Consider the following 23,991-nt stretch of genomic DNA (forward strand, 5'->3'; position numbering starts at 1 on the left):
CGATATTTAACCCAATTTCTAGAGCATGACGCTAATTGTATTTTAAATATTATTTGCCACCGATTGCTCACCTTCTGGTCCACAAAAATACAACCGAAATCCACAATTTGCCGTTAAGTTTAACAAATACAAATTTACACTTTTATTGTTGATCAATTAACACGCACACAAAGATCAAAAACTCTCTTTTCTATATGCTTCTTACACACTTTTTGCCAAGCAACGTAAGTATTTCGTAATATTTGTTGAAGTGTGGAAATTTCTTTTTTTTCACAAAGAATATTTTACTTTCACACTATGACGAAACGCGGGCAGAAAAAATATATTTTTTCCCCATAGAAATTTGCATAAAAACGAAACGAATTTCTGTTGGATGATCAAAGCCGCAGCTCAAGAAAAATCTCGCGTGGGTCGAAGCGCACGCGCACAATATCTTAACTCGCTCTCGATGTTGGGTATTTCAAAGTTCTCTGGATATCTGGATATCAAAAGTTCTGAACTCTGCGATCGCGTAAGAAACCGAACCGGTCGGAGCGACGAGCTCCAAGCTAATGAAAAGCCGACGTTCTGGGATCCCGAGAGTTGAGTGGCCAGAACGCAGCTAAATCCGCTGCCGGCGTCGACGTCGCCGTCGCCGTCGCAGTCGCTGTTAACTGGCCCGACTTAACAGGGCTATGTTAAACCGGTCCTATATATCTCTATATGTGTATATATATGTACTTGTGTATATATTTTTTCCATCCATCTCCCGCTTTGTTTTGGGCTCTAATTTCTAAGCAAACGCTGGACGGTGAGAGATTCGAGATTCGGGACTCGAGAGATTCCCTCAGATAAACGGCAAACAGTTGTTTAATAGTTTTCTTTGAATTTTGAGCATTTTTATGTTGCTGCTGGTCGTTTGATTTGTTTGCTGAGAAATGCGACTCTCGCAGGTATTTAAGTTTCATTAACATCTCGAGGGTCTGAGGAAAGGTCTGTGTCAACCTTTATTTGGTGGCATCGTAATATTCAGCGTCTTTGTGTGCGGTGCGTGTGAATTTTTTATGGTTCATTAAAATTAAGAGCAGAGCTTGCCTTTTCGTAGTTTATTTATAGCAGAAGATTGGCATTTGGGAGGGACTGTGGGAGACTCAGCGCCGAAACTTAGTCCGAGGCAATGAACTTGGCCTGTAATGCATGCTAAATCTGGCGATTTCCGCGAGAAAGGGGGGAGCGGTTGGAGAAACTGTCACAGACATGATTTACGACAAGTAAACTTTAGAATATTCAATCGCTCTGGCATAAAAACCTTTCAAAATGCCGCAAGGCCAAAGCCATCAAAAGAGCCATAAAAAAGGCAAAGCATGAAATATGAGCACAAATTATGAACAGACATCACGTCAAAGGATTAACAAGACCGAAAACTCTGGCGGATTTCAAGGAAGTCCGTCAGCGAAGGTATAAAAAAAAGAAGAAACGGTCGATAAGAATCTAACAAAGTTTGGTTTTTCGCTGGGCGCGTTAAATGGTCAACACCCATATCGAAGGGCCTTTTGAAGTCTGTGCTTAAAATGCAGATTATGTGCGTTGATTAAATATTGTTTTTTAATTTCTTTTCAGTCGAGCTGTCTAAATTAAAAATGCAGAGGCGTGGGGGAAATGCATAGGAAAAGATTTGATTTTTTGCCATGTGCATGCCGAGCACGTACCGGTGCATAATAAAATGAAAACATATATAAAAGTGAAAAAAGAAATCAGAAGGGAGTGAAGAAAGAATCCAGAAGGGGCGGAGGAAATTCTGAAAGGCGAGAGAGCGAAAGATTGTTGTTATCAAAGCAAGTTCGTTGCCTGAGTCTTTCGTTTTGGCCTTATCAAATTTGTGGAAATCGCTTATAACGGTATAAGGGATTTATCAGGAAACTGTCGGAAGATTTGCATAACACACACAGCGACCAGACAGCTAAAATAGATCTCCAGGCTTTTGTTCGCCTTTGTGCGTGCGCCAATTCTGCGAGCAACCCACACACTGCAGATCATCGCAAACCACTCCGCACCACTCTGCTCCCCACTCACTCATGCAAATGAAGCAGTTGGCTGAGACTGCGATCTAAAATTAGCTGCAACTTTTGTTAGGCTTCAGTGACTCCGCTTGCACTTTTGTCGCTGTTTTATTTTCTGTTTCGGTTTTTATTTCAGTTTTGAGAGTTGTTTCTTGCCGCGCGCTGCCTTTCTTTGGAAAGCTTGTCCGCCCGTTGATTGATTGCCCGCTGCAGATGCGGGCTGGGTCTTCCCTGAATGGCGACTCCGCCGTGCGGGCCTAACCTTTGCGCTGGTCCGACTTCATCTTTCCCTGCCTCACATTATTTGACTGCCGACTGGCCGCGGCTCTTTGAATTTTACGCTTAATTTGGCTTTGATTGATGTTTTAGCGTTTGATTCATACGAAAAGTTAGTTAGTGCGGCGGTTCACTGAACCCGCCAACTGCAGCGGTCAAGCGAGGGTTGGTCAAAAAAGTTTCTTTAATATTTAAGTTCGTTTTTGATAGATTTATTTTTTAAGCTTCTTACTTAGCTTTCAGTTGTTAAAGTTATTATTAGAAAAAGTTATTTTAATAAAAGTAACTTACTACTTTTTAATATATTCCTATATGACAACATTTATATATGTATTTATTTTCGTTTAAAAATTACGCTTAAACTATAACTGTACATTAAAATAACAAGAAAGTATTAATATTGTATGTGTTCAATAGAATAGTTTTATCAAAATAAACATTTGTATTCATTTATAAATAGGTAAAAGAAGGAAATGTAAATATCAACAATATTTATCTTTTTAATGTTCTGTTATTAATAATCTCTTTTATTTTCTGGTTAAAAGCATTTGTAAAAATGTATTAGCAGGGCTTATTTATTGTTTACATGTATGCTTTTTCATTACTTGTACCTTCCGAAATGAGTACACTCCACCCTCGACTCGATATTTATTTTCATAACTCATATAATCCCCGACTGACAACTCAACTTGCATTCTTCGGCTGCCTATCTCCACATCTGCCACTACCTGTGGCACCACCTGTACCGCCCCCACCCGCTCGCACCGCCATGCGTACATACATTCATCAAGTGAACAGCTGACCCACTTTGCCGCTGGAACTGTTGACTGCCCTTTTGTGATTTGGACACAGGTTGGAAAGCAATTAATTACATTACAACGTGGCCACCGCCACCGACACTTCCACCATGCCGCCATGCCACCAATAACCACCAGCACCACCTCCGAAAACAACAGCAATGAAATTGTTAACAGCTCCAAAGGCAGCGTCAATCAATCAGCAAGCATTTTGCCAGTCAATGGCCTTAGCTGAAGTCAGAGCAAATACAGAACCAGAACCAGAAGTAGAAATAGAAATATTGCCGGTGGAAGGAATCGAACCCGCGACTTCACGCTCCGGGTGCCATTATCATTATTTATTTGGTGCGACAAACGTTTCGCCACCAATTAGGGCGAGAAACGCGGACATTTTTCATTCTCTACGCCAGCGCAGCGGCAGCGACAGGAATGGCTGAAAGTTGCCAATTTGGCTTTCGTTTTCGGTTCACTTATGGCCATGGGTGAAAAGTTCTCAGGCGACTTTCGGTTCTATGCTGGTTAGATACAGTAAGGACTCATAAGTGACGTATTTGGGAACCAAATACTTAAATTTAGATTACGAATTAAATGTTATTTATAATTATCTTTGTGATTAAGAATTATGTTTAATAGCCGCTTTCTAGTAGTGACATTTTAAATAGTTAAAAGACTTGGTAAAGTTTAGTAATCAATTTTGGATCATAATGTTTTATGGTTTCCTAAGTGGAATGAGTATGATAATAAATTCCCTAATAGTTTCGATGTCATGGTAAGTAACAGTAGGCTTTAAACTTCAAAATTGCAATCCTTTTCTTAGTTTAAAAACTAAAATACTTGTTTCAATGTTCAATGCCCATTACAACCTTAGAACTTAAACTTAATAACTTAAGCAATATTTTTAAATGTTTGTGCTTTTAAAATTTTTGTATAATTCAAATTTTAATTTGTTTAAATTTTGTTTTGCTTTAAATGTGGGGTTTAGACATATTTTTAAAATTTCTTCCATATTAACTTGCATTAGAGTAAATTTCCGAGCGATCTCTGTAGTTTCCTATTTCTATATCCGAGCCTTAATAGGGCTGCAAGTTCAACTGGCAGCAGCATCTGAAACTGGCTGAAACAATGCCCTGTTATGGATCCGCTTAACAAGGATGACGGCTCCTAGCCAGAGGCAGTAAAGTCAGCCGGCAGAGCGGTGGATTCCATATTCAAATGCGAGCAAACATGCACAGCATCCGCATCCTACATACAGACGGAAAACGAAACAACAACACAACCAAGGGCAGCACCACCAAAATCAACAAGAAACCTAAAAGAAAACCCCAAAAAAAAAAACAGAAAAAAATGGTAAAAAAACACAAGCGAAGAAACGACTTTCGGCATCACGTTTCACGAATTCGCAGCAGAACACGGCTCCGACTTCTGGCACATTAAAAGAAAACAAAAGCAGCGAAACACCCAAAGCCCAGGGCCCAGCACCACACACAAAAAAGATTGAAATAAACACGGCTCAGAGCCAAAGCAATAAGTAAAAGTTGCTGCCAAAACGAAGAACCAGAAGAGTTGCAGCGGCAGAAGAAGCGGCAGCAATCTTTGTAATGTATGCTCCTCGGTGCGATTCATTGTCCGACTCCTCCGTCACCACCCGCACTATATCCCAGCTATATCCCAGCCATATCCCGGCCATAGCCCCGCCATATCCCCACCACATCCCCCCTTTAAGATCGGCGGTTCTGCACGCGCTCACGTTTGGGAGCATCGAGAGCAGCGAAATATTGGGAGAAAATTGCAAATAGAGGAAAACAAATCTTAAATTTATAAATGGCATTCAGCGAATTGCCAATGCTCTGGGAATCGAAATTAATAGAACACAATAACAAAACTTGGAAATTAACACCATAGTGATAGGATTATGTAAAAACATCCCTGATATATTAAATGTGAAGATAAATAAAAGCCATTCTAAAATGAGACAAAATTAAAGTTGCCTTATCATGTTGTTATAAAATTTATAATGCATTTTAAAATAATATTTAATTTCAATAATATGGGTTGCTATTATATTCAAGAATATAGTTAGCTTAACTCTCAAATGTTTTTAGTAATTCATAACATTACATTGTCATTTAATCTAAATAAAGCATTATATAAAATGAAAAATGTATTTTAAAATTATAAATTCAATTAAAAGTTGACAGTACTATTCGAACTTTTAAGTACTTATTAAATTATATCTTTAAAATTATTATTCAATACAGAATAACTACTCTTTATATACTATTTGTGGGTACACAAAAAATATGATATTTAAAATATAATCTTGCATTTCTTTCAGTGTACGTCACCTCAAGCTAAGCTGGTGAACAGAAAAAGTGGGAACAATCAAAGATAAGAAAATGCAATCAATTGAAATTCGCATTTAAATCCCTTCGCAGAGCATTCCCCAAGCGACGTTTGCTCCCGCATTTCCCATTTTAATTTCTCCGCCGGATAAAGTGAAAATTCGCTGGCTGTTTTCATGGCTTTCCCCATTTCTGCGCCACCCCTCAGTTCTCATTTCTCTGGCTTTGTGTATTCACTTTTTCGTAGCCAGCAATTGACATTTTGGCAGTCATGCACTTCCTTTTCCTTTTTGCTAATTTATCGTTGCCACATATGAGTGTGTGCTCCTTAGCTGCTTTAACCCTTCTTCTTTTTTTGAGAAGATATAGCTACTGAGTGCAACTGCAGTTGCATTCTTATCGAAACCGCACAATCAGCAAAGGAAAAAAGGGAAAAAGCCAATCACTGGCAATGATGATGATGACGATGATGATGATGTGGATGCTCTGGATGTTGCTGCTGTCGATGATGTTGCTGCTGCTGCTGCTGCTTCTGCTGCAGTTGCAGTTGCAGTTGCGGATGCGGATGAGTGCAAAAGTTACAATTTCAAAACAAATAAATTCATGCTGCAGGCTAAAAAGGGCAGCCCAAATGGTCGGAGGAGTCGCTGTCTCCGGCTTTTCGCCCTAAGCAAACAAATCAAGGAGCGACCCTCGACTCGACTCTCTTTTCGCCGGCAGTTGAAATGCAATGGGGCTTGACTTCAATTGTTTTACTGAAGCAGAGGAAGAACAAAACGTATATATACCAAAAAAAAAACTGCAGCAATTATTTCTTGACTCGCTCGCACACAAACGCTTTTTGTCCTTTTTATACCCTTGCAGAGGGTATTATAATTTTGGTCAAAAGTGTGCAACGCAGTGAAGGAGACATCTCCGACCATATAAAGTATATATATTCTTGATCAGGATCACTTCCTGAGTTGATATAGCCATGTCCGTCTGTCCGTCTGTCCGTCTGTCCGTCTGTCCGTCTGTCCGTCTGTCCGTCTGTCCGTCTGTCCGTCTGTCCGTCTGTCTGTCCGTCTGTCTGTTTCTACGCGAACTAGTCTCTCAGTTTTAAAGATATCGAATTGAAACTTTGCACACACCCTTCTTTCCTTTGCACGCAGTATATAAGTCGGAACGGCCGGGATCGGCCGACTATATCCTATAGCTGCCATATAACTGAACGATCGGAAATGCCATAACTTTGGTGTTTTTAAAGTTAGGAAGTTGGGATTTTCTATGGGTTTTACATTTGGCCAATAAATTTTACGTACCAAATTTTATAAGGATCGGCCGACTATATCCTATAGCTGCCATATAACTGAACGATCGGAAATGCCGCAACTTTGGTGTTTGTAAAGTTAGAAAGTTGGGATTTTCTATGGGTTTTACATTTGGCCAATCAATTTGACGTACCAAATTTTATAAGGATCGGCCGACTATATCCTATAGCTGCCATATAACTGATTGATCGGAAATGCCATAACTTTGGTGTTTGTAAAGTTAGGAAGTTGGGATTTTCTATGGGTTTTATTTTTGGCCAATCAATCCGACCTACCAAACTTCATAAGGATCGGCCGACTATATCTTATAGCTGCCATATAACTGAACGATTGGAAATGCCATAACTTTGGTGTTTTTAAAGTTAGGAAGTTGGGATTTTATATGAGTATTTAGAATGCATCATATGAATAATTTTGGAGAATATAATTTACAGAGTATTCTGCAAGGGTATATCAACTTCGGCTCCGCCCGAAGTTAGCTTTCCTTTCTTGTTCTTGACTGCACTTGAAACAAAATGCTTTTTCTTTACTTTTTCAGAGGAGCACGCTTAAAGTTGAGTTAGAAAAGTTTAAGAAGTGTCTTCCTATTACTTTATAATTAAACGCTTAAATATGAAGTCGTTTTACTTTTCTGACTTTGTTTATTCCCCAACCTTTCAATACTTTTTGGTTGTTTTTTGTAATACGGTCAAATAGTACACTCCTTATTTAATTTTAAATAAAAAGCTTTTAACTCAATTGGCACTTAAATAACTTATGTTTGACTTTCCAAAGGCATAAACTTTTTTTTATTTTGCACACAGATAATGTTTACTAGTAATACTTTAAGAGTAGTTATTATGTATGCAGCTTAAATCATTTTATTGAAAAAGTCAATCCCTTTATTTAAATAAAAATCATATTTAAAATGGTTTCTGAAATAAAAGCAAGGTTTATAGTAGTTTTTCTGTACCAATTTAACAGAAATATGGTCCGGTTAAATTGGTAAACCATTTTTTCGAAACTTAAATAGCGCTTTAATCATCGTGGTCCACATATTTTATGTATTTTTTTGTGTGCAGTACTTTGGGTGCTCCTTTTAGTATCAGCTACAATAATAATCCATTCCTGCCACTTTTTCGCTGACCCTCTCGCTTTTGCTATTTGTTTGCTCATTTGCTTATTTGCATGGAAGCAATGGCAATGTCGTGCTCGATGCTGCCCCTGGATCCCCTTCCCCTCTCAACTCGAGTTTATGTGTGGCTTCCTGGCAGAAACTCCTCTCGAATTGTGGACCTCGGCATCCATATGCATGTTTTGATTTCGTTTTCAATTTCAGTTTCATTTGTGGGTCTTCGGCAGGCTGTCTCAGCATGCAATTGTTCTTCTTCGCCTGACAACTTCTGGTCTATTTATATTTGTTTTCTGCTGATCTCAAAGTCAGCACATTGAACTTATCTAAATGCCAGCGGGGCAAAATACGAGTTCTAACATGAGAGCATTCAAATAATGTTTTTCCGTTTGCTCCTGGCTTTTGTCCCCAGTTGTTGGCTTTGTTTGCTTTGGTTTCTGTGAGCCTTAGACACGCCCATTTACCGCCTCTTTCCGGGTGAAACTTTCGTTTGCAATTTTAAAGGAAAAATTTATTTTTTTTGCTGCTCCCAACTGACAAATAGTTTCAGAAATATTGGTTTTTACTCAGCACTTTTCCTTATCCAAATAGAAACAATTAATAAACAGTTGTAAATAAAAGTCTTTAAAGAGAAACAATTTTCAAACGACCAAGTCGATCATTGTTTAATTTTGTGGTTGAAGTTGAAGTATAAATTTAATTATTATTATTTTTTCTTAGTAAGCTAGTGTAAGAAGGGATCTAATAAAAATTGAATTTCAAAAATTGTATTAAATTCCAATGAATAAATTAAATGTCAACTACAATTAAGTTTTGTTAAAAGAAAAACAGAAAGACAAACATTTATGTTATTAAATTGATAAATGTTAAGAAAAATATGTCAAAGGTTTTTACATTGACTAATTTAAGTCCTTTAATAGATCAAAGATATAATTTAAAATGGGAAAAGTTAAGCCTTTGTAAATTCCAAATATTTAACCTTGAACTTGAAGGCATCAGCGTTGGCATCTGGGCAAGGTCAGTTAGGCAAATTCAGCGAAATAACTAAACCAAACCAGTCGGGCAACCCACTCAGTGGTGGTAAGGCCACCCGCCACCCGCCACCCCCTCACCCCACGAACCACCCACTGGTGGGCAGCTGAACAAAGCTTAGACTAACGTAATTTAATAAAACGTTTAACCGATTAGATACGTTCGGTGTATGCACTAAAATGTATCCATTAGATACGCTATCTGGGCTGCACCGCAGATACGGGAGGCGGCAAGTGCAACGAACGAGCCGAGCAGCCACAGCGTCTCCGGCAGCAAAAGTGGCAGCAGCTGCACTTGCCAAAGCCAAAAGTTGCTAAGGCCAAAGGAAAGAGCCGTAGTCAGAGCCAGAGCCAAAGTCTGGGCCCAAAACGCTAACGAGACTTTGGCCACGCTCTCCGTCTTGGCCAAGCGATTGCAGTTTGGTAGGACGCTCCCTTTTACCGCGAGACGGTTTTACTTTTGTGCCTGGCTGGCGAGGCTCTTACTCTTAGCTCTTGGCCATGGTAAATCTGCGCTGCCAATCGCTAAAATTATTGCGCTCAATCTTTGTTATTAGATTAACTTCTATTTTGTTTTCCTATTTGACTTTACCATAAAAGCGAATCGAGCTTGGCCCGCCTGCAGTAACTACCAAAAAGGGTATTTACGACTTGGTCATAATGTTTGGCCATCGAAAAGGGAAAGGAGCCGGGCGAAGGGGCACCAAATTGGATGCAGTTCGGGTATTCCAACTGATTGGACTATGACGGGGCACATTCGAGATGGGTCTAATGATGTTTGCGTTTGAAATATGATAACAAATTTTGTTTGCCTTGAGATTCTGGCTAAGTCGTTTAGAGGCCCTCGAAAGAAGGGCTCTTTCGCCGGGTAAACAAATGATGTTTGGCTCATCTTGTCTTACCTGCCGAAATTGATTGATTTGTGCAGGTTTTTAATAGGGTTCTGAAGGCTCCATAAATATTTATTAATAAACAGAACGTTGGGTGTTTTTATAAAATAAACACAAAAAGATATTCGAATTTCATAGAAATCTAAAATGTAAATTCGTTTTAAATTATATTTGGACTGCTATCATTTTATTTTTAGTTTCATTAAATATCCCTTTCATTTTTCTTTGAATATATCATTAATTTTAAAACAAAGCTATTTTTTTTAAATGGTTTTTTATACATTTGTTTACCCTTATTATACCCTCTTTATGATTTCAAAAATCTCCGACCTTATAAAGTATATATATTCCATCATTAGCATCCCCTTAGTTTTAAGGTATATTTGGCTGAAACTTTGCACAAAGTCTTCTATCTTTCCCAGGTAGTATATAAATCGGAACGGGCCGGATCGGAAAGGAAATAAAAGTATAAATTCGATGATTCTTAACTCCAAGAACTCCATATACTCAGAGATATTGCCATTTTACAAATACAAATTGATCGACTATATCATACAGCATGATCGCAAAGTTTACCGGGAAGTCGACCTAGCTTCATTGTATAACATTGAATTTTCTCCTAAAGTTTAATTTTCCTCAAAGAGCATTCTAAGTTCGATCTCAACTCGCAGGTTAATCCAACTTTCTTGTTATCTGCTGCTGCCGTTGTCTTGGCCATTTGAAAACTGAAAGTGCGCCCGGTCAGCGTCTAAGTTGGCAACAGAGCGAGAGGGTTACGGGTCTTAGTTAGCCAGAGCCAGAGCCAAAGCTAAAGCCAAGTCTATAGCCATAGCCATTGCATTAGCCATGCCCAGACCCCTGCATTCGGCTTGGCTTCATTTGTTTTTACTGCCTGGCATTTTGTAGTCATGTCCATTACAAAAGCTGCTCCTCTGCCGCTGCGGTTTGCTGCCCATTTTCCCGATGCTTTTGGCCATCTTCTGGCCCGGCTTTATCAGCCTGGAGTCTGCCTGCCTGTTTTGGGGCTTTTAAATTGGTTTTGTGTTCGCTGGCTGCTCGGCCTGCCAAGCTTGTGGCGCATCAATTGCAATGGCAATTCCACTTGGCAGTGGCAGCCTCTATTCTACATAACATTCGCGGCATTTAGAAAGGCCAACTTTCCTTTGTTACTCCAACTGTGATGCAACTTTCGTTGCAACTTGCCAGCCATCTTACGTCATTAGCTTGATTCTGGTGAGATTCCCATAAAATATGATTCACGTCTCTAATTAGAAAGAAAGCTGCCTTTGAGCGGCTAATGAATGAGAAGGTAAACTTTTTTTGTTGGATTCGTCGGAACAATATCTGAAGCAGAACTAAAATGTTCGGCGGGCAGGAACATTTCTTAATTTGATTTCTTTCAAATAAAAGATTTACTTTGCTTATTTAAAAATATATATAACAAAAATTAACTTTGAAATTTGAATTAATATTTTTATAAAATAGGACTTCAATAAAATCTTTTATAACCAAAATCCAACGTAACTTGTATGAACCTTAGCAAACTTTGAGAAAAAAAAGGAAATATAATCATTGCTACAGATTGTGTAAGTATGTTAAAATAATCTGAGTTATAAACTAACATTTCTTTCATATTAATTTCACGATTTCACTTTTTTCCCCATTGTTCCTATTGGAGCTATATTATATAATACTTTCAACAAAAAGAAGTAATGCTGATTAAGAATATATATTCTTTGTTGGGTCAAAATGCGCTTGCCAAATTTTGACTAACATTATAATACTCTCTGCAAGGGTATACAAATATTGGTATGTCAAAATAATAACATTCTGATATGAAGTCAGTAATTCAAGAGGTTTTCTCTTCGGTTATTTAAAGTGGTTACGAAATATTACCCAATGCCTGACCACTTTTGGTAATATTTTCTTTCTCTGTGTGCGTGTGACAAGTGCGGTGTAATTGAAAGAAATTAAAAAAGGTAAGCGACAAAGGCGACAGCGACAACAATGGTAATGATGCTCAGGCCGTTGACGATAATGTGGCGCGGAAGTGGGTTAAGCCGCTTAAATGTTCTGCTCCTCCGGCTTCCTCGGTTCCACTGGCCAACTCTGGCCAACTCTTGCCAAGCTCTTTCCCGCTGTTTTTGTACAAGCAATGCCGCCGACATGTCTGAAAATCCGGCCAGAGATGGGAAGTGCCAGAGCGACGGAGGATTTCTTTCCTGAATTTAAATTGCGCACGCATCAAAATTAAGCTGGTCGCAATTAAAGGCAGAGAAAGTGAATCCCGACCCCGCCTCGAGATTTATCTCTTAACCGCTTTGATGGTCGTTGTGGAAGCTTTTACTCACGCGTGCCACGATTCTATTTGGGTTTATGGGGTCAGCTGCCCTTCGGTCTCTCGGCTCACACTTACCTGAAAATAGATAGAAATCCCAGATAAGCATTAACAACATTTATGTGTAATTTGTTTTAACAACAGCGCTCAAAAAAAGAAACTGATTTATAATGGTTGGACTAAATGTTTTATGTTTTTATTAAGTGAAAATTACTAAAAACCTTTTTTTTCTGCATTTTGATGGCTCCAAAAATATAATTCTGGTTTAGTGGTACAAAGTACTTGGCGCGGAATTGTCTGCCAAAAGCTAATAACTGAACTTGGCAGCAAGCATTGGAAAGTGGGTTTGGCATGACAAATTGAGTAATCAAATTTGGTAGTAATAAAGTCAACTGAAAGTTTAAATTGTACAAGAAATTACGAAATTTATCTTGAAGCGCTTTTTTAGAGCTTTACTTTAAATTGCATAGATACGAGAATAAAAATGTTATAATGAAACAAAAGTGATTTGGGTTATTTTGTTGATATTTTTAATACTGTTGACTCTGTTTTTGATAAAATCTTCATAATCTTCATAGTATTTTCGGTTTATAATAATCTTTTTCCTATTTATTTATATTTATTTTAAATACAAAAGCAACTTTAGTCTGAAAAGCCTATTGATACCTTCTTTAATGCCATTATTTATTTAAAATTTGCGAAATGACAAGCAAAGGTAAAAGTTCTTTAAGACCGGCTGTTAAGTATTCTTCCGCTATTATTATTCCTCTCACACGTTTGACAACATCAAAATGGGATCAACAAATTATAAATTTCTCAAACAATTTCTCCGTGTTCCCACATTTAAGCAACAGGTGGCGCATATTCAACACTAGAGCATCGCAAACAAGTTTACCGCATTAATTTCTAGCCGCAGTCTGGTCAGGTCCGATCTGATCATCTTTTGCAGGTCTAGACGTCGCCACAGCGATTCGCTAATGAAACTTTGGCGCCTGCTGCATCCCCGTGTTCCACCTCTTTGGAAGGCGTCAAGTGTTTTAAATTGGAAATTTAATTAAAGAACTTTCCTGCACTTAACTTCAGTTCATTTAATTTCATTCGGGCTGTTGCTTTGGCATTTTCCCGCACAGCATTGCATAAATTAGCCAAAACAAAAGCTTATTGAACCCAAGAGCAGCCGGCACTTCATGGTCACCAAATCAACGCAAATCGCTGTCAATAATAATACATAGAGCCGCCAAAGCAGACCGTCACAAAAGCTTAATTTTGTAGACCATTCCAGGCCGACAAAATAAAAAAATAATTTGGATTTTTGTTTTTGTATTTTGTTTTGATTCACACGCTTTTTGATTCCAAACAATCGGCCTGCGTCAACGTCAATGTCCCCCAGTTGTCCAGTTCAGTCCGTCATTTGTCGTTCACGCTTGTGGCCAGCAAATTTGTCAAGAAAAAATCATACAACAATACACGAAAAATGGCAAGAAAATTCAGATGGCAACAACAATGTAATATTTGCCATAAGGTCAGCATGTTGAACGAGGGGAAACGAAATTAGTTTAACAAATGTAAATGAGAGGAAGAAATGGGTGGGGCTGGATGGATTAGCCAAAACAGTTACTAGGAAGTTGAATGCCCCTTTGGAGCGATTCAAAAGGTGGAGTGGAAAAAGTGATTTGGAAAGAAATATATTAAGCTGGACGGGAAACAAATGGGTACATTTAAGATACAGATATTGCTGATATAATCTAATATCCATTATTTAATTTGTTTTTTCTTACAAAAATTAGGCAAGGAAATCACTCTTACCTAAAATTCTTGTTGATTCTTTTTATTTTATATTTAATATTTAAAAGAAATGGTGTTACCCATCTTTCCAATTAATTTAAAAACATTCCAGGCCAAATGGTGTTTTTATTAATTACCAAAATTATTGAAGAATTTGCTTACATTTGCAATATTATTCTGTATTATCTTACAATCAATATGATTTAAATAAGAGTTTTTATGCCTAGTTCTAATCTATATGTTACGCTTAAAGCTTAGTTTAAAAAACTGATACATCATATGAGATTTCGCAGACTACAAGCTGGTTTTATATTTAAAGTTATCAGCATGTCTGTCTTTCAATCGGCACCCAATAATAGACATAAATATTTTAATATTGAGCCCACTAAACTTTCAGCAGTTGTCAGGCTCGAAACAAATGTGAGCCTATAATTATAATCGAACGGTTCGACAGACAGCAAGCCAGATTGGGAATCAAATAATAATTTGATATTCCCATTAAACTAAATGACATAAGCACAAAGATTTACGCACTCGCGTAGAAACAAGAAATCAAATGTTGTCAGGCAGAGCGTCAAAATTGTAATGAGACAAAAGTTGGCCCACACACATTTGGCCAAGAGAGGGGGATCGAGGGGGCGAGGGGGGATGGCCACGCCCCGGTCTTTGAAAACGATTTTGATTAAAGAAGTTGTCACAGTTGTTTAAAGCGAACAAAACGCGCTCGTCGAACAAAAGCGGTTTGATAAGTGCGCGTGGGCGCCTTCTGCCAGCCCACCCCTGCCCTTGCCACGCCCCCCGCCCCTCTATTTATGCCATCCCCTTGTCCCCCTCCCCACCATAAAGCCCATTTATTGGGTTTGCCAGCTCTATTTGCATAGCTCTCCTCCGTTTGAGCCTTGAATCGAATTGTGCGCCCTGACTTCGTGCCCGTGTATTATTGTAAAGACTTATATATATTCAGCAGATACAAAAAGTATCTGAGGCGACCGTTAAGTTTAAAGCTCACACAGCGGTGACCTTGCCTTGGCTCATAGAGAAATCTCTTTGACTGCAGCGAACAATGGCGATGAAACGCCGAAAACCAAATGCCGTCGAGATTGCAGCAATAAATAATTAATAAATTTCTCTTGGTTGATTCGGCAAAAAAAAGGGTTAAAAAACATACAAAGAAAACCAACCCACGTGCAACTTCAATTATTTAAACCGGGAAGCAATTACCGTTGTGTCGTTGAAAAGCCATCAAGATATTCCCCATTCATAGGGGCATTCAGTGCGTTGCATAAACATAATATTAGTTTAAAGACTTGTTTAAGAGCTGGTGCTTAAAACAACAAAGCAGAGAGTTTCATTTTGTAGTCATATATTTAACCTTCTTACAAATGTCTATGTTAATTATTTATATATTTTAAAATATTAATCCTTTCTTTTATTTTGAAAACTAAAATGGTAATAAAATAATAGCTTTAAGCACTTTTTTTAAATTTTTTTAATATAGCTTAAGTTGAAGCTCACACATGTAAGTCAATATATTACTGTTCCGCACTGTCCCTGCTTATGCACTTCCAATTAATAAGAGCGAGAGGCACTTGGTGCAAACGGCAGCCGTTGAGCGAGGGAGATAGTCAACAGCGGCAAGAAATCGAGCGTGGGCGGGCGAGGATAAAACTTTCTGGCCGCCTTCAATCAGAATAATGAACAGCTACAAAATCTGCAATCAGCGTAAGAGTAAGCCGGCTCGTTGTTGTTTTTGAGATGAACAACCTCGGGAAATTGTGATCGCTTTAAGCCTGCAATTGCAGTTTTTATCTGATGGGAGATCCCATTGGTTGCATAATTTAAAGGGGAATTAAAAACAGGGTAGTGCTTTTCTCAAATGCTTAATATGCATATCAGCCGTGCTGATTTTGTCAGCATTTGTTACAGTGAAATATATTTAAAATATTAAACAAGTCAAATGTTGAGTTTTATATAGGAAAATGCTTCCTTTTTTTCTTCTTTACATATATGAAATAATTATTTAAAAAGCTTTTGCAACGCTAGCCAAAAATATGAAAAGTTAAAAAAAAAAGGCAGGTCATGTAAGTTAAAATAACTTTTAAAAACGTATTAAAATACATATTTTTTAAGGAAAATTATTTATTTTATGAATTCCAATTTATTGTCTTAACATAAAATTTGGTTACACTATACATTTTTTGTCTGTGCATTTATTTATATTTTTTCCTAGCGAGCGTGGGCTTAACGGCGGCAAACTTTTGATGGCTTGGCGTAGGTGTCGCCTGTCTAAGGTTTAAATTAGGGTTTAGGGTTTTCGGAACCAGGGATCAAGACCCCAGCCACGCCTGGGATTTGGTGGCAGCAGATTTCCGCTCATTTTCGCCGCCGATTAAGTGTTGGCAAATGAAGAAGACTAATGTTAAGTGCAAGGCATTTTTGTCGGGCAATTAGCGGAGCTCTTGTTGCTCTAACTCTCGGCGTTGTTGTTACTATTTAGCGAGGATGCTGTGCTGACAGTTAAATAATAGAAACGTGCCAAGTTGCAACTGCTGGCTGCAATTGTTGCCGATGCTGCTGGTGTTGTTGGTGTTGCTGCTGTGCCGCCAAGCACGTAACTCAATAATGCGCACATTCTAACAGCCAGAACAACAACAACAATTAAGCTAACAATGTACCACACGCTACTGTCGAGTGAGAAGAAGATAGCGTGGAAGTAAAAGTTGTTGTTAGTGTCGACTCGACATAATGAAAATCTGCTGCCCCATCCTCCCCGCCCCGCTTACCGCCCCATCCCCCTTGGGAAATTGTCTAATGAAAAGCTGCTGTCGACACAAACGAAGCGTGGAAAAGAAGTGCAAAAAAAAAAGAGCACTGAGAATTGCGATTGCAGCGTTTTCGGAGCCCGTTGGGGAAAGGGGGGCGGGGTAAGTGGTATCGATTAAGCCTTAAACTTGATGCATCGCCGCCATGTGAGTGTGTGTTCTGTGTGTGTCAACGTTTTAGTGGACAGCTGTGATGGAAAGCCTTTCATCAATTTGGCGTTCTTCTGGGAACACGCTCGTCGTCGCTTTAATAAGCCATCAAACACATTGTTTGTCCATCAAAGGGATCTAAAGAATCCACAAAAACATATAAATCTAATTTATCGATCTTTGAAGGGGTAAATGAATCCTTTTTATAATGGGATACTGGTATTAGGTAAATTTTGAAACATTTTGTGATAGTTTAAACTTAAAGAACACTCTTCTTGCAAGACATGTTTGATCAGTTTATATAATTATCGAATCTATGACTATATAATTCAATGATTTTCTTTTTCTAGATTTTTTATTATCAGATTCAATGGAAAAAAGGGATTAATATAAAAAATATACTCGTTTTTCATGAAACGTGATAAGAATACAATTTAAGCCATTTTTTAATATTTATTAAGAAAATATTGAAATGGAAATATTCTTAAATGTTAAGAAATTAACATTAATGTAAAATGTTTGAACGTACGTTTAAATGATTTATAATATGTATTTTAGCAAAATGGTTTTTCTTACAATTATCTTGATGTGGTGATAAAATACCAATTATTTTGCCAGCAAATTAATCCAAAGTTTATCTAAGCCATGGCCTAACATTTATATGCCCTGGATTATTCTAACTATTTCGATGGCTTCGCCCCAAAAAATTGTTGGCTGCCAATTGATAATGGCCCAGAAAAAAGAAATCCGCATAGAAGGCCAAAAGTATTAAAAGGTCGTGCTGGAATTGCCGCTGTGTCAGCTGCCAAGTGTTAATTACATGGCTGGCACTTCAATTGCCAATTTTCGAAGCCGCTCCCCTGAAGTTGCAGCCGCGATCTTTTTTGCATGCAACGAGCGCAGGAACTTACAAGAACCGAGGCTCGTTTTGGCCATCATAATAGAATAGAGAAATTATTATTTTCGCCAAACGAAATTGGCTTTTTTATTCGGCACATATTTAAGCCAGATTTCTTTTCTATGTCGCCGTCGCTGACTTATGTCCATGTTTTTCCATTTCGGCTAAACTTTTCCAGCGGCAATGAATTATAGAACATTACGAGGCAAGTTCCATTTAACTGCAGAGACAGCAAATTACGGTTGGCCACCAGGGCCACGTTCGGGGGCAAGGTGGCTGGAGATTTGCTTGGCTTATTTGTGGCAGAGTTGCCATTTTCCCGGGAACTTCTGGGGCGGTGTCTTCGGCGTATGCAAACAAGCTTGGTTGCGGGGGAGAGCCGCTGGCAACCTGGCAACTTGGCTTAAAGGTGAGTGAGCGGGTTCGTTGCTCCCACTCGCTTAGAAATGCTGAAGGATGGGGATTGGGGTATGGGGTATGGGGATTGTGGATGCGGCTTCTCCTCCTCCGCAATAAGTTGCCGGATGAGTAGGAAGTGGCAGTCTTCTTCTCTTACTCCTGCGGACGATAAATTGATTGATTTATGCCTGGGATTCTTCGCTTTGAGATCGTTCCCCGAACTCTATTTTTAAGTTTTCATACCCTTGCCATAAGTATTATCAATTTGTAAAGAAATTTGTAATACCTCTTATTCAACATAATTTTCTATTCGCCTACAGCTTGCTTATTTGTAGGAAATTAGCAATTTTAAACAGGATAAAAATCATTAACACAGCTTTTTACTGCATCAATAAAAAAGAGAATGATTTTTATATTGTACTTAGAGAAGGATCCTTAGGCACCACATCATGTCAATTTTATAGTGGTTCATTAAAATATATAATGTGCTTTTAAAAAATAGAAATACCTTTTTCTATCAAAAGCATAGATCTTAAGTTAATTCAAGTGGCAAATCCCTATGAAACTGCTTTCACTACCATATTCTTAAAAAGAGACCAAATGTATTAATTTATTTATTGATAGGATGATATGACTTCTCAAATCCATAAGAGCATTTCAATCTTCGGTCTTCCCAACTAAACACCATTCTTTTTCCCCTTGAGCTGGTCATGGTTTTATTGTGCTTTTTTTGGCGTTGCACTTCTTGTTGCTTTTAATTATGGGCGTTGCAACGGGGAAGAGAACTCCCTGGCCGCAAGCCATTAGCAATTTTAATTTATTTATGTATGCGACCAACTAACTCCAACTCCGAGTCGAACTTAAGCCCACAGTGCAAGTTGAGTCAGAGTCGGGGATTGGGACTCAGAGTCCCGAGGAGTCGAAGTTCTTGCAGTTGGTGCTCGTCATGTCTTGGAACGAATGCTGGCATAAATTAATTTCAAATGCACACAAAACATGGTCTAGAACACAAGTTGGCTAACAACCGAGACACTGCACATCTGCCCGCCCCTCAACTGTTGATTTTAATTACGATTTACATTGCATTGTCATTGTGATTATCGGTGGAGATTGGTGGTCCGATCGCGTAACATAACGAATTTCATGCACTTGACCCTCGGCTGCCACCATTTGGCAAATCATCGAACATAAATGTGGAGAGAAACTGTGCAAATATTACGCATTCGCTTAATTATAGCGTCAAGCGTGATGAAAGTGAAAAATCCACAGCAACGAGTTATTTAACTTTGACTAATATCGCCGGTTGGCAGCTTCTTCGGTTTACGGCAAACAAAGATTGGGTTTGTGTGCCCCGCTTGACCAAAATAAGAAAAACAAAATAATAATAAGCCAAACTCATTCAACCTTGGCTTAGAGCGCTCAGCTTAATGTTCTAGCCAGACATGGGATAAGTCGATAATTATCTGGCCGATCATTATCATGATCATCAGCGATATGGTTGTATCGCCGTTCTGGCCATGGACTTTTATTAGCCAATTTACATATTGATTGCATTGGCTTAAGCAGTCAGTCACGACGAATAGTAAATATGTTTATACGCTCAATCAATTTGCTATTTATGTTCGGGCATCTGATGTCAGATGTGGACACGTGCTGCATTCTTTTCCACTCAATTACTCAATTTCCCAACTTTCCCCAGCGAAACATATTTCCTTTGTTTTCACACACTCCAATCTTTTGCGCCGCAATCAATTATAATATTGAATGCTCAATCTCTGCTGCATTTCCTTGACAGAGCTCCGGCCACGCCCCCACTCACTCCCCAAACGTGCAATTGAAATGTCCATTAACTGGCTGCGATAAAAATCAACGGGAAAAGAGAAACTTATATTGGGAATACTTTATGAACCATTAAGCCCGCTAGAAGCCGGGCTTCCACTTCGGAGAACCGCGCAGATGACTCCACTGACCTTGCCGATCTTCTAAACAATAATGAACGCCTTCAACTTGATCCGACATGAGCCGCAGCTTAATATACCTCCGAATGCCTGATGGTATTTATGGATTTCAAATTTATGGCGCATTTCGAACAGTTGTTGTACTAAAATGTTGGCACACATTCCATGACACAAGCGAGCTTTAATTATTGACTTATGGGTTGTATGCTTCGGTGGTAATTAAATAGTGAGCGGGAGACTTAGAATATCCCAAGAATATTCAGTTTCATGGGCAATAGTTAGCCATACCTAGTTTATATTATTCGATATTTTATTATTTGACATTACATGTGAAGAGATACTATTCAAATACATCTCTAACTCCAAACACTGATTAGAATCATGGCTAGCTGGAAATTGCGATGACTTCATTGACCTTGTCGGCCTTCCGATGATAATGAACATGCCTTGACATTGGCCCAAGCTAACCAACCCCTCCCCTGACAGGTAAATTCTCCAACTCCAAAGTTATTTTATTGTCTAATAGTTACATCAATCCAGCAAACTTACTCGGCAATTGAAGCTTTGTGTTGGCAATTAAGCGCCAAGTGCTCGCCAGACAATTACCGATTAAGATTGCCTGAAAAACATGTTTGCCTTTTGTTCTTGATGCTGTTGTCAGATTCTTCTTCATTTTGTTTATATTTATTTATTTATAGACATGCGCTAGACGACCACAAGATGAGACACTGAGTCCCACCTGAGTTGGCTGCATGATTAACTATTTGCACACCAATGCTGAAAATCGCTTGTTTGTGGCTGCTTAAAAGGTAATTAATATATTTAACATACTTTATCATGGATTTGTGGTAGGAAGCTTATTTTCTTGGATCTTTAAGCTTGTTTAGAAAGAAGAAAAATTATTTTTGGCTAGAAATGTTCTTCCCAAAAGATATGATATGATGTATGTACATTTTTTATTAAACGATTTTATCTTAATGAGAGTTTATTAATGTTGGATAATTAAGAGATGAATCATTTTTCTTATTACCATAAGAAAATAATAATATTTTATTGTCATTAACTTTATTTTGTCTGGCAATAAAATGAAATCTATTAAATATTTAAGCCCTTGTATGATCCTAATCTTGTTAAAAGCGTTACTTGTTTTGGTTATTGAATTATTTAATGCAAATAAACTAATCCAAACAAACTGAAATTTAAATATTATTACTGTATCACAAATAATAGTACTATTTAAACGATAAGTACGTAGTTTGCGGGCTAAATTAACCTCAAACCAAATTGTCAGCGCATAATTAATTAGTATTTTATTTAGTTAATGGGTCATGCACTCATAGGAATTGCAATTTTTTTGGGCTTTTCTATTGTTGCATGGCGGCAGACTTATGTGGGCCCTCTCTCTTTTGCTCTCTGACCCGTTAGCCATAATTGAGCGTAATAACCAAAAGTTAAGCTGGAATGCCATCCGCTCCGTGTTGTTTGGAGATATTGTTGTGGTGGTGTGTGTGTGTGTGCTTGTGTGGCTTGGCCCCATCTTTGACATTAACCCACAACAGATACAACCCCACTTCCTACCTAAAACTTTTCCCGCCCCGAACCGCCATGCTCCGCATAACTCTCTCACGTCGCGAGCCGCAAATAAAACGTACGAAAAATTTAATTCAATTTAATAAGCGAATATGTTGCGTGCCATGGATGCAGAGACATATCTACGGTCCTCTATGTGAGCGTGTGTATCTGTGTGGGTAATGCGACGCATTCGTGCATGCCCCACCTCAACCTTCTTCGCCTACCGCCGCCCCTCTCAATCTTACCCACCTCTTTCTTTCAGTGTACACAGGTAAAAAAGTACAACCAAATTTGTCATATTTCAAAATTTGGCTTTCCAGCAATTTTCAATATTTAAATTATTTTGTACATATTTTTTCAATGCCCTTGTTAGCATATATTAAATATTTATATATTTATATTTATTTATATATATATTTATCTTTTATACAGAAACACATATTGCAATTTATTAAAATCCATTAGACTATTTAAAAAAAAACTTGATCTCAATAAAAATGCCAAAGTTATAAGCAGATCTTAAATATTAATTTTAAAAATTCCTATGCCAAAAAAATATAGCTAAATAAGCTACGATATTGACATTAAATATATCAAATTGTTCAAATGTTCAACAGACTGTTTCTTAATTTGTTCTACATATGAAAAGATAATAAGTTCGAAACAATTTAAGCTTTTAAACAATTTCATCATTATTATTTGGATTACTTAAAAGCAAGAATGTTGAAAATTATAAATATATTTTTTAAAGCTGTTTTTAATGATAAGTATATTGATGTATGATATGTTTTTTGCTGTGTTTTCATGCGTGCTTGTAAGTGTTTTTGGCCTGCAGGAAGAGCCACGAGTATTCGGGCCAAGAAGTATGGCTTAATGGGAGTACGAGTGTAGTGGAGTGGCCAGGGGAGGGGTCACGTTAGGTTACTTCGAGGAGTCCAAGTTGGCTTTGTGTGTTGGCCAAATGTGAAAATAATCGTAAAAGGCAATTAGCGCAAAATAGCTTTGACACTCATTCAGTCAGTTGGCCATGTAGGTTACCCCGCTTTGCCGCCTTCAAATCGCTCGCTCTTGTTTTGTTTTTGTATGTGCTTCTTTTCGGCCAATTTGCCTTGATTTAGTATTTTGTTTTATTAATCAGATGTGGGTCAGGCCAACAGAGTACAGTAGAAGCCCGAAGCTAAGAATTTTGAATTCATTTTTATGGCAATTATTCGTATAGTAAAAGATTATATTGTTGAAAAGTATGTGACAGGTAAAGGATAATGGATTTCTTCCTGTACATATTATTGAAAAATGTATTTAAAAATAGTTCAAAAGAAGATTTGGAGAAATCCATTTATTTAACATTTATAAAAGTCAGTTCATTGTTTCAGAATTGTAAAAATTGCTGATGAATAAATTTACAAGGTGTTGTACGGCGGTGACACAGCAAATCTCTTGGGATGAAATTCGATTGAAATGTACATATGATGTGTACATACAAATTTCAACCAGATTTCAACAGAAGTGATTTCTGTGTCAGCCCCGATAGAAAACCCTAGATTTTACCGAAGATGTTTCACTGTTCACGTTTACATATTGATGGCTGGCACTGGTTTAGACTTTTAGGTGGTGCAGTGCTGCTGCCTGGCAGGCAAATCCATTTTCCTCTCCATCGACTTGGCCCCCGCAATTTCCTCTCCGGCGGATCTTTTGCATATTTCAGGTGAGCCCAATATGCGGCATATTACATGGCCCAAACGGGCTGGCTGGCTGGCTGGCTGACTGGCTGACTTCACTTGGCTGACAGACACCCGGGCGATTTTGATTGTGCGGCAACTTGAACCTGAGTCATGCGCTATATGGCAGAGCGAGTGCTTGTTGTTGTTGTTGCCTGGCAGCTTGGGGCGGCTGCTGGGGCACACGGGCACCTTCAACAGTGTCATAGTCATGCAACAAAATTGGGTCTGTTCCGTTTTTGTGGGCTCGTGTGTTGCAGCACACCTGGGCAGGCCAAAAACAAAGCACACACGAAGCCGAAAAAAACAACAAACGGCGAATGAAACAAAAACTGGCTGGCAATGACATGGTCGATGGCAGAGCCTGGATAACCGATTACTCAATCCCCAATCCCCGCACCCTTGCAACAACAAAGGCTTATAAAAATTGATAGCGTCCGGTGAATGATTTCGGATTTTGTTAACTTTTTTTTTTTGGTTTTTTTTTGCGCTATTGATTTTGATTTTGATTTTTATTGAAATGTTTTCGTTGTTCCCCGTTATTGCTGCGGCTGT

At 38.3% G+C, this 23,991-nt stretch overlaps 1 protein-coding gene across 3 annotated transcripts in view; it reads right to left on the reverse strand.

Moving 5' to 3' along the window:
- Window positions 1-23,991, reverse strand: part of LOC108038595 — a 94,098-nt gene that overhangs the window by 10,219 nt on the left and 59,888 nt on the right. The window contains exon 1 of one of the 3 annotated variants that reach the window (XM_044457538.1): window positions 72-535. The exons of the other annotated variants lie outside the window; for them this stretch is intronic. The gene's annotated coding sequence lies outside the window, so the exon portion shown is untranslated. Of the gene's footprint in view, window positions 1-71; window positions 536-23,991 lie in introns of those variants that run through there. 3 annotated transcript variants of the gene reach the window in all.

This window comes from Drosophila rhopaloa, unplaced genomic scaffold, assembly GCF_018152115.1.
Source record: "Drosophila rhopaloa isolate 14029-0021.01 unplaced genomic scaffold, ASM1815211v1 contig_115, whole genome shotgun sequence".
NCBI lineage: Eukaryota > Metazoa > Arthropoda > Insecta > Diptera > Drosophilidae > Drosophila > Drosophila rhopaloa.